The sequence below is a fragment of the Desmodus rotundus genome, chromosome 9, assembly GCF_022682495.2.
Source record: "Desmodus rotundus isolate HL8 chromosome 9, HLdesRot8A.1, whole genome shotgun sequence".
NCBI lineage: Eukaryota > Metazoa > Chordata > Mammalia > Chiroptera > Phyllostomidae > Desmodus > Desmodus rotundus.
In genome coordinates this window covers 104,087,277-104,101,897 of record NC_071395.1, presented here as the reverse complement: position 1 = coordinate 104,101,897, position 14,621 = coordinate 104,087,277, and the positions used below count along the sequence as shown (strand labels likewise).

The following is a 14,621-nucleotide window of genomic DNA, read 5'->3' as shown; positions in this document are numbered from 1 at the left end:
TGGTCACTATTAGCATTGTTATGTTAATGCTCTGGAAAGAGCGGTTAGCAGGATTAGATGAGATAACTGTAGCCAACGTTTCCAGCGCATTATGTGACCCAGGGCGGGTGCTCAGGGAACATGAGTACAGTGTGAATGCTGTGGCAGAATTTCAGGGATTTAGGCAGTGACAGGATTTAGGCCGAGAATGACAGCATTCTCTCTCCAAACTCAAGAGGCAAGGGCTCCCCAGTGCAGCAGGAAGAATGGAAGTTAGACAGTAAACAAGCTGAAGGACAAACTGGGAAGCAAGAGTGGGTGGTGAGAGAGCACCCTCTTGTGGTGGGGCATGCCGATCTCCATCCTTCAGGGCCAGGGAACCCTCTAGAGGGTCTCCATTCCAAGTGTGAACTCAAATGTTTTTCAACACCCAAATTTTTTTTAAAAGATTGTATTTATTTATTTTTAGAGAGAGGGGAAGGCAGGGAGAAAGAGGAGGAGCGAAACATCAATTGGTTGCCTCTCACCACCTAGCCCACAACCCAGGCATGTGCCCCGACCAGGAATCCGAGGGGTGACCTTCTGGTTCACAGTCCGGTACTCACGCCACAGAGTCACACCAGCCAGAGCAAAAATTTGTTAACAACAAGGTAGGCTCTGGGGTTGGTTTTTGTAGCCATGGCTTGAACTTCCAGCCCTTGGAGCTTACATAGGGTTTGGTGTGGTTGTGAGCGCTTCTGCTGGGGACCTTGCCAAAATGCCTGCACACCTCTGGGCCCTTTCAAGGACCAGAAAGTAGGATAGTGCCACCAGCCTTGGAGGAGCTCAGGACCAGCTGGTGGAAGGTGAGGATCTTTGCCCCTGGCCTTGAGGATGCCGCGGGGGCAGCTGCTCACACCAAGCGCACACTCTTTCAGCTTAGGCACCTCCTGCTCGTGCAGGTCATGTTCATTGGTTGCAGTCCCTACAGCTGTGGCGGCTTTGCCCTCCTGCCCAGGAAGCTTCCTCTTCCAGAACATCCAGGAAAGGGACAGAGGCGGCCCATTGGTGGGACTCATGAACGAACAACCTCTTCAGCACCACTTGCTTGAAGGTGGAGTGGGTTCATCTGGCTAGAAACCTGTACAGCTTGACCAATAATAGGTAGCCGTCCTGGCTCCTAGGCTCGTTGGTCGGAAACGTTTGGTCTTTGCTGTGGCGGATGTCAACTCCCACGATGGCGCCTCCTGCTCCACCAGGTCTGGGTGGGGCGTAAGTCTGAACACTTTATCCACATGTCTCCCCTCCTGTTTCTTCTCTTGGCTTCCCCATGTCAATAGATGGTGTCACCAAGTTAGTTGCTCGAGCCGAAAACGTGGGCATCTGCCTGGAGTTCTCCCCGTCTCTCACTCTCCATATTGACTCTGTCCCAAGACCACTGATTGTCTCTCCAGTGCGTGCCCCACGTCCAGGTTCCTCTCTCCTTTCTCAACACTTCCCCTCCTGATCCAGGTCACATCACCTCCTGTCTGAGTCTCTGCTCTGACCTCCCACCTTGCCCCCCTCTGACTCATTCTCCCCCAGCATCTAGGGTAAGCTTTTAAAAATATAAGCTGTATCAAAAAATAAAAATAAAAAAACAAGCCGTGCCTTTCACTTCCCGCGTAAACTCTGCCCTGGCTTCCTTGGCACACAGATTAAAATCCATACTCCTCCCCAGCTGGGTCTGGTCCCTGCCTCCCTCCCCAGTGTCATTTTCTGCCTCTCCCTCTCCGGGCCCCAGCCTCACTGGCCTTTCCTTCCAATCCGCAAACACTAAGACCACCTCTCCATCCCAGGGACTGGGCTGCTTTCTCGGCCCAGACAACTCCCACACCTCCTCCCCATTCTGGTCTTGGATGAACCCTTTTCATCCCTCAGTTCTCAGTTTGTGCCCTCACCCCGACAATAAACCTCTTTGGATGCCTCTATCCAGAGATGGCTTCCGGTTATCCTCTAGTTCAGCTTGTTAGTCCCTTTGCAGCTCTTTACTTAGCTGTTGACTTGTTATTCGCTGCCTCCCCTGCTGGCCTGTAAGCCCTCGGAAGGTAGGGAGCACCGTGTTTGTTCTGTCCCCATGGAAAACGCTGTGCTCTGCATGGAGCAGGTACTTAGTCAGTGCGTTTGAATGACTGAGTTGATGAGTGCTTTGACATCTTTCAGGTGGGGAGGGGGACAGTGAGCGGGTCCGTAGCCTGGGCTACAACCTGCTCCATTAGGGGTCTGTCTCATCTCTGTTTCTTTCTCTCAGGAGGCCTGTCTGCCGGCAGCCTACTAATTATATTTTACTTGACTATAAATCTTTCCGTTAAATGTAATTGAAAAACATACCTTTCGAATCATCGAATTAACCTAGCATCCACTCTGAGGCGGTAATTAAAGACTTCCTAGAATCTCCCAGTGGTCTGGGGAGAACTGACTCAGAGATCTTCCTCTGCCAACCCCAAATGCGTAGGCACCAGTCCCCCTGCCCCCAGGAGGCAGGGGCACAGGACCCAGGCTGCCCACAGCTCAGGCTCAGGGGCTTAGCGTGTTCCCTGTCTTCTCTCTCCACTGCGGGACTCAAGACAGCTGGGAGCAATGCCCGGACCCCAGCCCAGCACTCCGTCTGGCCCAGGGTGTCAGTGTTCCCCTCTCCTGGGCTCCTGGCTCAGAGCTGTCTCAGGTGGAAGGTCATGAAGGAAGGAGAAAGAGGAGGAACAAATGTTTTCCCAGCACCTTCAATGAGTCAGGTCTGTCCCAATCAGTCTTCCCAGCTCCCTGAAGACAGGCTGAGGGAACTGATGCTGTGAGAAGTCTGCAATATGGCAGGGTTAGAAATCAAATCAAAAGGCCAATGTGCTAGAACCTAACTAATAATATTTTCTCTCTTCAGAGTCCCAGCGCTGCCCTTGGTGACTGCGGCCTTCAGGCCAGCCCCTCTCCCTTCCCAGGACTCCAGTTCCTCAACTCTTCTGGTTTCCTAAGCCCCAAACTCTGGAGTCATCCTTGACCATGCTCTTTAACAACCCACACCTGATTCAGAAGCAAATTTGTCTGCTCTGCCTTCAAAATAAATCCAGAATCTGAGCACCTCTCATCAGCCCGCTACTACCACCCGGGTCCTAGCTGCCAGGACTCTCTCCTGGATGACCACAGGTTCTGTCTTTGGTCCCCTTCAGTCTATTTTTGGTGCAGCAGCCAGAGTGATTTTTAAAAATAACAACTCTATTATTATTATTATTAACATCACACATAGGATTTTTTATTTGCCACCATTAAATGTCTGAATTTTAAATAGATTCTTGGACTGGGGGGTTTGCATCCATCAGCTCATTCAACTTGAGCACCTGCCTCCTTCCCAGTAGCTTTTCCAGAGCTGCGACCTTCACCGTGAAGTTCTGTGAGTACTCCCCATTCAAACTCGGGCTTCTTCAGCGTTTCGACTTTTCTAACGAAGACACCATGGAGCAGATAAACAGATTGGCAAGCCTTTTCTATGTTGTTTCCAATGCTATCTAGGATCAATCTATTGACTACTTCTTTCTTTTTTTGCATTTTATTTATTTATTTACAAAGAGAGGGGAAGGGAGGGACAAAGAGAGGGAGAGAAACATCGATGTGAGAGAGAAACATCCATCAGTTGCCTCTCATACTCACCCTGACCCCAGGACGAACCTGCCGCCCAGACCTGTGCCCTGACCTTTCACTTTGTAAGGACAACGCCCAGCCAACGGATCCACACCAGTCAGGGCCTGACCACTTCTTTCAAGTGCTGTCCATCATGTTCTTCTCGATTTGACGGACCTGTTGGTGCTGAGCATAGGAGGTATTCCGAATCCGATTGTTGTTTTTTAGTAAAACCAACACAGAGTAGACGAAGCAAATAACCATCGGTAGTCTTGACATCAATATGAGCTTCAGCCATGGTCTGCCAGTTTTTCACCACGGAGCACATTTTGTCCTGGGTAAGATCCACGCCATGGAAATAAGTCAGGCGGCTTTTGCCCTGACCATCCCCAGTAATCAGCTTGAGTTTTCTAAATGCAGGCCAGCTAGGTTCACTTCAAAAACGTGACCCTCGAGACCATCAGATGTGATTTTGGCCCTTGGAGGTCACGTGACTGGTGTTTTCCCAATATTTCTCATATTGAACATAGCTGGTGCTTTCGTACCACACCAATCCGTCTTCGAAAATGGACCCACTATTTTCTTCTTGGCTCCCTTTTCACCACCTTTCTTAAGGTGCTTGTTCTTGCCCACCACCATGATTCTGCTCAGAGAGCCAAAAGGCAAAATAACAGCTTTATTAAGATACAATTCTGGCCCTGGCCAGTGTGGCTCGGTTGGTTAGAGCATCGTCTCATAATCTGAAAGGTCGCGGGTTCGATTTCTGATCAGGGCCCATGCCTCGGTTGAGGGTTCTGTCCCCCGTACGGGCGCATGCGAGACACAACAGATGGATGTGTCTCTGTCACATCGCTGTTTCTCTACCTCTCTCTCTAAAAACAATGAAAAAAAATGTCCTCAAGTGAGCATAAAAAAAAGATGTAATTCTGAACACACAATACAATGTGTAGATGATGTATTATAGAATAGTACCCCTGAAACCTATATAGTTTTATTAACCAAAGGTTAATAAATTCAATAAATAAATTTTTTAAAAGATTTAATTCAATCATTTAAAGTGTACAATTTAATGGGGTTTTTTTAGTATATTCAAAGCTATGTGACCAATACCACAATCAATTTTGAACATTCCACCACCCCAAAAAGAAACCTGTACCCATCAGCAGTCATTCTCCATTCCCCCCATGCCCCCTCATCACTAGGCAACCAAAATAAAATATCACCTAAGTCTGAGAAGCTTCTCCTGGGTGCCCCATCCCAAACTGCACCTCCTCTCCTCTCCTTCTTCGCTTTATTTTTCTCTTCAGCATCTATCATTATCTACCATGCTGCGCATGTTACCCATTCGTTATGTTCGTTGTCTACTTCCCTACCCCCATGGTCATATGAGCTTCCTGTGGGTGGGACTTTACTTATAATAGCACTTCCAGTGCCTAGGACAGGACCAGGTACATCCTGTTCATTCGTCATATTTGTTGTAAACAAATATTACATGAATAAACGAATGAACAAACTCAGTAATAAAGACATTGACGTCAAGGATTTCAAAAGTGGCACCCATTCTCTAGAGGCATGCAATGAAGACGCACCCTAGGGTCCAGCTCCTGGGTGCCTGGATTCCTCTCTCTCTCTCTTCCCACTTGGTCTTCTTCTCTTTCCTGCCCTAGACACACATTCCACTCATCTCTACCCCCTGTGCAGTCCTCACCCGTACACTTGTCCCTCCCTAACCTGTACACTTGTCCCTTCTTCTCTCCTTCTGGCCTGCCCTGCCCAGCCCCTGACTCTTCCCCACTCTCAGTTTTCACCCTCAACCCTGGAGAACAGCCCATGGATGCTCTGTGGCAGACCATTAGAAGAAAACTCAGTCTTACTACCTAAGTCCTCCCAGAATGATGGTGTTCACTTACTGTGCATACAACTTGGGCCAGGCTCAGAGTTGAGTGATTTAGATCAGCACCGCCAGGCAAAACTTTCTGCAATGATAGAAATGTTCTATTTCTGTTCTGTCCAATGTGGTAGTCATTAGCCAATATGAGGTTATTAAGCATTTGAAATGTGGCTGTAACTGAGGAAATGGCTTTTAAATTTTATTTTATTTTAATTAATTTAAATTTAAATACCCACATGTGGCTAGTAGCTTCCAGTTGGGGGTGCAGGATTAGACACGTGATTTTATTTAATCTTTACAATTATCTTGGGGAATAGGTATGATTATCCTCACTTTACTGATGAAAAAGAGTGGCTAATCAAAACGAGAATCCAGGTTTCTTGGTTTCTAGAAGCCCGCAAAGAGCTGTTTTGGGGCTTAGGGGTGCGAGTTTTGTATGTAAGTGGGACATGGAATGACAGCCATTCATTTTTTTCATTCAACAAGACTTCATTGAACCTCATCTGCTAAAGGCTGGGAGATACACACAAATCTTTTCTTGGATATCTCCTGGGACACATTTTCATTCCCATTTGACAGATGAGAAAGTTGAGACTCAGCTAGATTCAGCAACCACCTGATCTCCCTGCTCCTTCCCTTGACTCTTCCGCGCTCCCCTCCCCCAGCCCCAGTCCAGTCTTCCTATAGGAGCTACAGTGAGCCTTTGAAACATCTGTCCGATCGTGCTTTCCCTCCACCGGAAATTTGGCCAGGGCTCCCCATTTTACGCCCCGAGGAAACTAAAGTGTGTACAGAGGCCTATGGGGCCCTGTCTGTTCCCCCTCCACTCCCACTGAGACCCCGCCTGCTGCTGCTCTCCTGGACCAGGCCTACCTTACAGCCTGTTTAGTGGCTGCTCCCTGATAGCCACACTGCCAATTTCTTCACCCCTGCCGTTCTTAGCTCAAATGCTGCCCTTCCCAACGAGGCCTACCCGAACCTCCTGCTTAAGAGGGCAACCCCCACCCCCCAATCTAAATCACCTCATCATGAACTTTCCCCCCAGAGCACTCACTACCTTCCCCTGAGCGGGGCAGACAAGGCTGTCTATAGGAGTTAGACTTCCCCATTTTCAGAGCAGGATTGGGAGAATGAAGCCCCTGGCCCGCCCGCCCAGCCTTGTTAACCCCGTGATCTGGTCGGTGCAGTGCATCCATCCCTTATACTGAGACTTCTTTTGGTGCCTTTGCACATGCTGTTCTCACTGCCTAGAATGCTCCTTCCCTCCTTGCCCACCTGGTAAACTCATCCGTTAAGACCTTATTCAAGCCTCTGTCCGTGGCAAAGCCTTCCCAGATCCCAGAGCAGGGTCGATCACATCCTGGTGTTCCACCGTCGCAGCCTTTCCCTCTGCTTAGCATCAGGTTAAAAGCCATAGGCCCAGGCTTCCTGGGTTGGAATTCTAACTCTGCCACTCCATACCTAGCCAGGTAACCTCAGGCAACACACTTCATCTGTCTGTGCCTCAGTTTCCTGATGTGGAAGTGGGGTGAAAATAGCAGTATCTGTCTGACAAGGGTGTGAGGAGTAAATGATTTACTCTATGCAAAAAATTCGCTCCCACACTCGGCACAGAGTAAGTGCCCAATAAGGGTAAGCTGCCGTATTTACTACTCTCACTTCTTTTCCCCCCGGGGCAGGGCTCAGCTTGAGTGTTTGTCTCTCCCAACAGGCTGTGAGCCTGGAGGGTAGGGGATGAAGCTGATTCACAAGGCTGGTGCAGAGTGGACATTTGGCCTGGCAGGACAGTCATGCTTCTCCTTTTTCCAGAGTTTTCTCATTTGCCCCTTAGTATAATCCCTATAAGCTGGTACTAATGTTCTTCCCATTTTACAGATGAGAAAACTGAGACCTGGAGGTGAATGCCTTAGGGCCCCAGGAAGCAAGCAAGTAGCAGAGCCAAGGTCCACTGTGGGACCCAGCTGACTCCAGCCAACCCCTGCTGAGCCTCGATTTTTCTCATCCATAACATGGATCTATGGCCCTTCTTCCCCTCTCTCAGGCTTACTGTGTTAACGTATGTAAATGTAAGAGGAAGAAGGGCGTTTGAGTCCCCCTTATGAACTAGGTAATGCTTTGTCTAAGAACAAGAACTATTCTGGGGGTGAAACTGAGGACTAGCTGAGACTCAAACAGCCCCAAAGCCCCAATCAATTCACCCCTCTCCCTAGGGTTTGTCTGGAGCCTGGGGCCAATTCAGCAACCTCCCCCGCTTTCCTGGGCCCACTGCCAGCCCCTCCGCCCCTCCCCCCCCCCCCTCCCCACCCTTTGACACTGGAAGACAATGGTGGGCAGGCCCCAGCCTTTGTGAGTGGGGTCAGGCCAGTTAATCTTGGGCCCGGTCGAGGAGGAGCAATAGGGGGACCAGGGGAAGGGAGAGGGGGCTGCATGTGGGGGACAGACAACAGTGGGCTTGTGAGGTTGGGAGGACGTTGGAGGCCAGGGGCCCAAGGAGTAAAAGCTTGAACATGCTTTGGGGAGCGTTTCCTCTGAATGTAGATTTGAGATCCTATTAAACTTGCCAAAAATTTGTGTTAGCTAATGGATTCTTAATTCTGTCTAAAATGAGAGAGGGAAAATTATGCCATTCATCTTGTATTGGTTTGAAATTACATCTGACACCTAATCGATCATACTGTGGAACATTAACTCTTTGGAAGAGACCCAACTTTTCCTCTCTCCCTCGCTTTCCAGAGCTCTCCAGCCACCCCCACCCCGATTCCTTTTTCTGTATTTCATTAACTAAGCAAAGCTCTGGATGTCTCTGGGGGCACGGGGTGGGAGTTAGGGAAAGGGTTCATTTGAATTGGAGGAGATAACCAGGACCCCCAATCTTCTGCCCAAGATTGGAGCCCCTGCTTCCAACCTTCAAGTGACCTCCTCTCTCTCCCTGCTTTTTCCTTTGCATTCTGCAGTCTGGAAATGCAGAATTGAAGGCATCAGGGTATGGGGTGACCTCAGAGCCACCTTGGGGGCACCAGGGAGAGGCAGGGAGCCCAGCAAAGCCGGGACAGCACCTGGGGCTGGGGCAGGAGCCTTGGAAGGGGGCTCACCTGCGACTTGCCTGGCAGATGGGTGAGGAGGCAGAGGGCAGATGACAATAGATTTGCCTCTGGGGAGCCTGATGAGCCGACTGAAAACCCCAACCCCAGACCTGCTTTTCCAGGAGGAAGACTTTCTGACAACAGAGAGAACCCACTGGAGGCAGACAGACCTGGGCTGGGATCCTGGCTTCCACTCCTGACAAGCTGTGTGACCTTGGGCAAGTTACATAACACCTCTGAGTCTCAGTTTCCTTCTCTGTCAGAGCAGGATAGATAACCTGGCACCGGCTGGGGTGAACACTGGATGAGGTAATCCAGGCAAAACTGGGACAGGGCCTACAGCCTGGCACACAGTAGGTGCCCAATAAAGGTCACAGTCACTCCCCTCCCCAATTCTGCTGCTTCTCTCTGCTCTTGCTTCCTGCTTCACCTTTTTCTCTCCTGGCACCAACCTCCTGGCCCCTCCCCCAGGGCAGACCTAGGGCTGAGAAGCCACAGTCAAATCAGGCCATGCGGGCTGGCCAATGTCTCCTCCTGAAAGGGCACCTGAAGGAGGCCTGGGCTTCCTGGGTTTCTGCAGCGATCCCCTTCCTTCCTGGAGTTCCTATATCTCCTCCAAAACTTGTGGGGGTTGTCTCCTCCATGGAGAGCTCTCTCAGCAAACCCCACTCTGCCTGGAAGGTGGGGTCTCTTGAGGAAGGGGAGCTCTAGGAAGTGAGGTCAGGAGGAGGGACACTCCAGCTGGGAGAGAGCCAGTTGCTTTCACTCACGCAGCCCATATTTTCTAGAGAAAGGTAGATTAGGTGGGAGTGGGAGCTTGGTCCCTTAAGAGCAAGGGAGAGCCAGGAGAACCAGGTGGGTGTGAGGGGAGGAAGCAGGGACCCCACCCCCCCACCTCTTCCCCAGGAGACACAATGGCTTGTCCCTTAAGTTGGCTTTGGGTCTAATGTGAAGAGAAGTTTCCAGGACCCTTCAGTTTCATGTGAAGGGGGTTCGTCATGGAAGGAATGTGGCAAATAGCTGGCATCGGGCACAGGACAGCATGGAGGGGTTGCTAAGGTGCTTCTTTAATGGAAATCTGGGCAGTCTCTGGACCCTTTCTTTAAAAAGATTTTTCTTTATTTTTAGAGAGAGGGGAAGGGAGGGAGAGAGGGAGAGAAACATCAATGTGTGGTTGCCTCCTGCACGCCCCCCACACACACCTGGCCACAATCTAGGCATGTGCCCTAACTGGGAATCTAATCAGCGACCCCTCGGTTTGCAGGCTGGCACTCAATCCACTGAGCCACATCTGCCAGGGCAGGGCCCTTTAAATGCAGACTTTACCCTCCATAAGCACCCACAGATACCTGAGTGAATGTGTAGGTGAAGGGCCCAGGCCGGTTTAAGTGACCAGTCAAGACACACAAGGAATCATTCACTCTATCAGATATCTGTTCCAAGTGCAGGAAACAACCTGAAGTGCCCCCACTGTATTCTTGGGTCTTGTGGAGGAGCCCCACTGTGCTAAGAATAATGGGGAAAGCTCACCCAGTACCCTCAGTTACAGAGGAGGAACCCAGAACCCAGAAAGCAGGTATGTTGACCAGGGACACAGGGTGAGGCAGGGCAGCCAAGGACATAGGTGCTGACTCTCAGCCCAGAGCTCTTCTGCACCTGCACCATAAATCTGAGTGAAGTCACCCAGACCCAGCAGAGCCTATGCTGTTTCTGGGGAGGGGGCTGGAGTTTTGGGAGGAAGTGAAAAGAGCTGCCGAGAGAGGCTTTCCCTAAAGAGAGAGAACAGAGGGGGCTGGGGAGGTTTCTTCGCTCCCTCTCCCGCCCAACACACGTACAAACACAGAGTGGCAGGAATTTTATTTCCAAATGTCCCTTCTCTGGGGAGCTCACTGTTTCCCAGGAGACGCCTGGTGGAGATGCCCCTTCCTGCCAGCCTCCCTGGCAGCCACTAGGCGGCTGTGGCTCCCTCTTCTGCCTAGAGACGCCACAGCGAGGTCCCATATGGTTCGCATTAATAGGAAGTGGAGCCCAGGCCTATAGGTGCTGACGATGGAGCAGGCCAGCCAGGGGTGGCCGGGCAGCCAGGCCAGTGGGTAGACTGAGGAAGCTGCTCACGGGGGCCACATTAATCAAGGGCGTGACATGCTAGATACATATGCTGACCTGCTTTGGGTCACCAGAGTAAAAAATTCCTCCTTGATATTTTTTTACCCCAATCTGGCAATGTTTTTATTGTGTCTTTACCTTGAATATAAAAGGAATGCACAATTGTTATAAAAATAGACCATTCCAACCAAATGAAATGAACAAAAGCTCTAGACTCAAATTTTATCATCTTTTTTCCCCCCTAGGAAAGCAATTAGCCTCTGGCTGAAGTGTCCAGGACAAGAGCCGGCTGTGTTCAGGAAAGAGGGGGGAAGCATCATAACATCGTGGAATGTTCTAGAATCTGGAAGGTCTTCCTGCAGCAAAAAACCTTGTACTGCAGAGACTGACATGTGTGTCTATTTCTCCCCCCTCCCACCGCCCCCAAGATCAGTGGCTTCAGAGCGCAGTTTTTCCCACCCACTTTGTTGTTTCTGCTGTTCCCACCTGCTGGGTGCACCATGCTGCCCCAGTGTGGTCATCTAGGAAATATGGGTTGGAAATATAAATTAATGAACTCACAGATGAGGAAACAGACCTAGAGACACTTAGTTGCCTGAGTGGTCCAGATCATGTTCACAAACACGATTGCCATAGGTCTGGAAAAGCTGGCCTCAAATTCTCCACTAGCTCCCTCTTTCCGAGGACTGACAGGAGCTAAAGATTGGAGTTAGCCAAGGGGGCAAAGCCTGTGTGAGAAATTTCCCAGGTCTGGCCCTTGAACAGAACAGGGCTGAGACACTAGAGGGAGACTGTCAGAACTTGTAGAAAGAGGGGCCCCAAGGAGACAGAAGAATGACAGGAGTGGTGGAGAACCCCATGTGAACTGAGAAATTAAATCCATGCCATGCCAATGAAGTGGAGAGCACTTTTGTCCCTCTGCCCTGACAAGGAAGCTGCTCTGGCTGGCAGGTTCCACGTCATCTCCTACTTAAAGGGATTTAAGCATATGGAGACTTACCTCCTTCAAGGAGAGAGGAGGGGTCTCTCCAACACAGCAGCAGAGATGGATGCCTGCTTCTCACCTCCCTTTCTCCTTGCCAGATAACTTAGGTAGGACCCTGCCATCAACATATTGACAACTGTCAGAGAGGTCTTAACCCCATTTTACAGATGAATAAACCAAAGGCTGAGAATGGTAAAGTGACCTGCCCAGGTCAGAAACCAAGTGACAGAACTAGGAAGACTGTCAAGTCTGGCCCCTAGATGCTCAGTACTTGGTTTCCTTGGTGGGGTGGGGGGGGGGCACGATTTCGTGACCAGACCACCCCCTGCTAGATCTGGGGACAGGTTCTCTGAATCACAGAGGCCTCTGGCCTTCCTTTAAGCTCAAATCCTTGCTGTGTCCTGTTTGGTTTTGGCAGACCCTGGACCCGCTTCCCCTGAGAAATATACTTAAGGCGATCTGGGAGGCATGTGATGAGACATGTGCCATCCGGCCTTGACCCCTGCCCCCCCCCACCCCGTGATCAGTGCTTCTTGAAGATGTCACCTTTGGCCAAGAACTTCTTCCGAAGTTCTCAGTCCATCACTATGCTCCCTCTGTACCCCAAACCCTCCATATCACCCTGGGGAAGGCCCAAAACCTTTGCAGAAACACGCAGCATTCATGGCCCACGGCTGGCACCTTGGTGCCCAACACCAAGCCCCAGACAGCTCCGATCCTTCTTGGCGCCCTCCCTGCCACTTGGGGTTGGAGGTTGGGGCGGGGGCGGGGGGGGGGGCAAAGGCCAGGCTGCTCCCCCCCACCCGCCCTGCCGCCAGCGGCAGAGCCCCGACGGGCCGGTAGCCCCAGGAGCGGCGGGGGGAGAGGGCCCGGAAACGGGCCCGCAGATGCCGCCTCTGCCCCCCTTCCTTGGCCGGGGCCCCCACGGTGTCGGGGAGCAGGAGGAATCAATCAGGATAATGAAGCCGCAGCCTGCCACGCACCGCGGGGGCACCGAAGAGTCGGGGCCGGTGCCAAGTCCGCCAGACGGTTCGGAGGAGCGGAGCCCGGCGCGGCCGGGCCGCGGCGACCGCGGCGGGTGCAGTGGCGGAAGCACCGAGCCGGTGCGCGGAGGCCCGACTCTACTCGCAGGCCCCTGGCAACCGCGCCTTGGCAACCGGGACGCCCGAGAGGAATCTTAAAGCGGCAGAGCACCCTTTCCTCGCAGCCGCCGCCTCCAGTACCCCAGGGGGAAAAGGTCGTGCCCAGAAGGGTTGATGGTGGGGGTCAGGCTCTGCGCCTCTCGGGTCTTGGGGGTCCGACTGATATCCTCACTTGTTTGTCAAATGTAGATCGAACCTACGAGCGGGCTAGACAATGGGGGAGGAGAACGGGCGTGATTAAAAAATGAACAAGGTCCTGCCAACGGGAGTTCACAGTCTAGCGCGCAAGGCAGACCAGACTGGCTGAGGTGAGCACAGCCCTGCGTTCCCAGGATAAAGGGGCTTCGGTTGGAAGGCTGAGGGGCTGTTCCAAAATATTCCTGCAGCACCTCCCTTGCTCCAGGCTGTGAGTTAAACGCTTCTTTCCTGTGAGATGCACTATTATCACTGTTATCGATCCCATTTTAAAGATGAAGAATTACAGGCCCTGAGAGGTGAAGGTAGTTAGCTAAAATCTCATTTTATGTTTTGGACAATCTGACTCTGGTCAGCTTTCATTAAATCATGATGTCTGGAAGGATAGACCTGAGTGAGAACTTCCCAATACAAATTGTGTAAAAAGTAAACAGAAAGGATAGCTAAAGGAAGAGGTGGCTAATTTTCCCTTCTTCTGCCCACTGCTCTGACCCTGTCTGCCCTGTCCTGCACCGCTGTATGTGGTCAGAGGGGTAGAAGAGGTGACCTCCAGAGGTCCCTCTGGTTCTGTGATTTGATACCTTCTGCCTGAAGTCCAGGCACTGTGCCACCCTCCTGGGCAGCAGTAGTTGGCAAAGAGCTACAATCTGGGGGAGATTCCAGGCTTCTGAGACAAGGGGTCAGGGGTGGTGTGGGAGGACTAGGGGGAGTGGCAAGAGGGCTCTGGCAGAAGAAAGCCTGAGTCGATATCATTAGGAAGGCTGGGTCTTATCTCTCCTTCTCTCGTCCACCTCTCTGTTTCTGCACATTCATTCAGGTAAGAAATTTGTGCCAGGTCCTGGGGGAGACTTGGAGGCTATTGGTGAGGCAAAAAATCATGCTGGCTTTGGAGCCAAGCCCATCTGGTTTCAAATCCTGGCTCTGTCACTTATTAGCTGTGTTAGCTTGAGCAGGTGACTCGATGTCCCTGAGCCTCATTCAGTTTCCTACCTTGCAGGGTGACTGGGCGACTGAAATGCAGTGAGACAAATGGATCTACCATTCGTCTGGCACGCGGTTGATGCGTAATGAATTTAAAGATGTCTTTGCTGATTTTGGTCGTCTAACCAGGGCTCCCAAAGACATGCCCACATCCTAACCCCCAAGGACCTGCGGTGTATCTGGGAAAAGGGTCTTTGCAGATGTGCTAAGCTAACAGTCTTGATGAGGGGGGATTAACCTGCCTGGATCATCTGGCTGGGTTCTAAAGGTCACACCACACATGTCCTGGTAAGAGATAGGCAGAGGGAGATTGGACACACACAGAAGAGTAGAAGGAGCTGTGAACAGAGGCAGAAATTGGAGTGATGCGGCTGCTAGCAAAAGACTGCCAGCAGCCACTGGAAGCTGAAAGAACAGATCTCCCTTAGAGCCTCCAGGGAGAGCGCTCGGAGTCCTGCCAAAGTCTTGATTTTGGTGCAGTGAAACTGATGTTGAACTACTGGCCTCCGGAAATGTGAGAGAATAAATTTGTTTTAAGCCACCAAGGTAGTGGTAATTTATTACAGCAGCCCTGGGAAACAAATACACTTAAGTTGAGATTCCATCTTGAACGAAACCTTGTACCTACCCTT

General features: G+C 51.2%; 2 pseudogenes; both read right to left on the bottom strand.

Moving 5' to 3' along the window:
• Positions 1–461: 461 nt before the first annotated feature.
• LOC112316468 (large ribosomal subunit protein eL18 pseudogene) lies at positions 462–1,545 on the bottom strand (annotated as a pseudogene).
• Positions 1,546–3,437: 1,892 nt separating this feature from the next.
• Positions 3,438–12,754, bottom strand: LOC112316469 (small ribosomal subunit protein eS1-like; annotated as a pseudogene).
• Between the last annotated feature and the right edge of the window lie 1,867 nt (positions 12,755–14,621).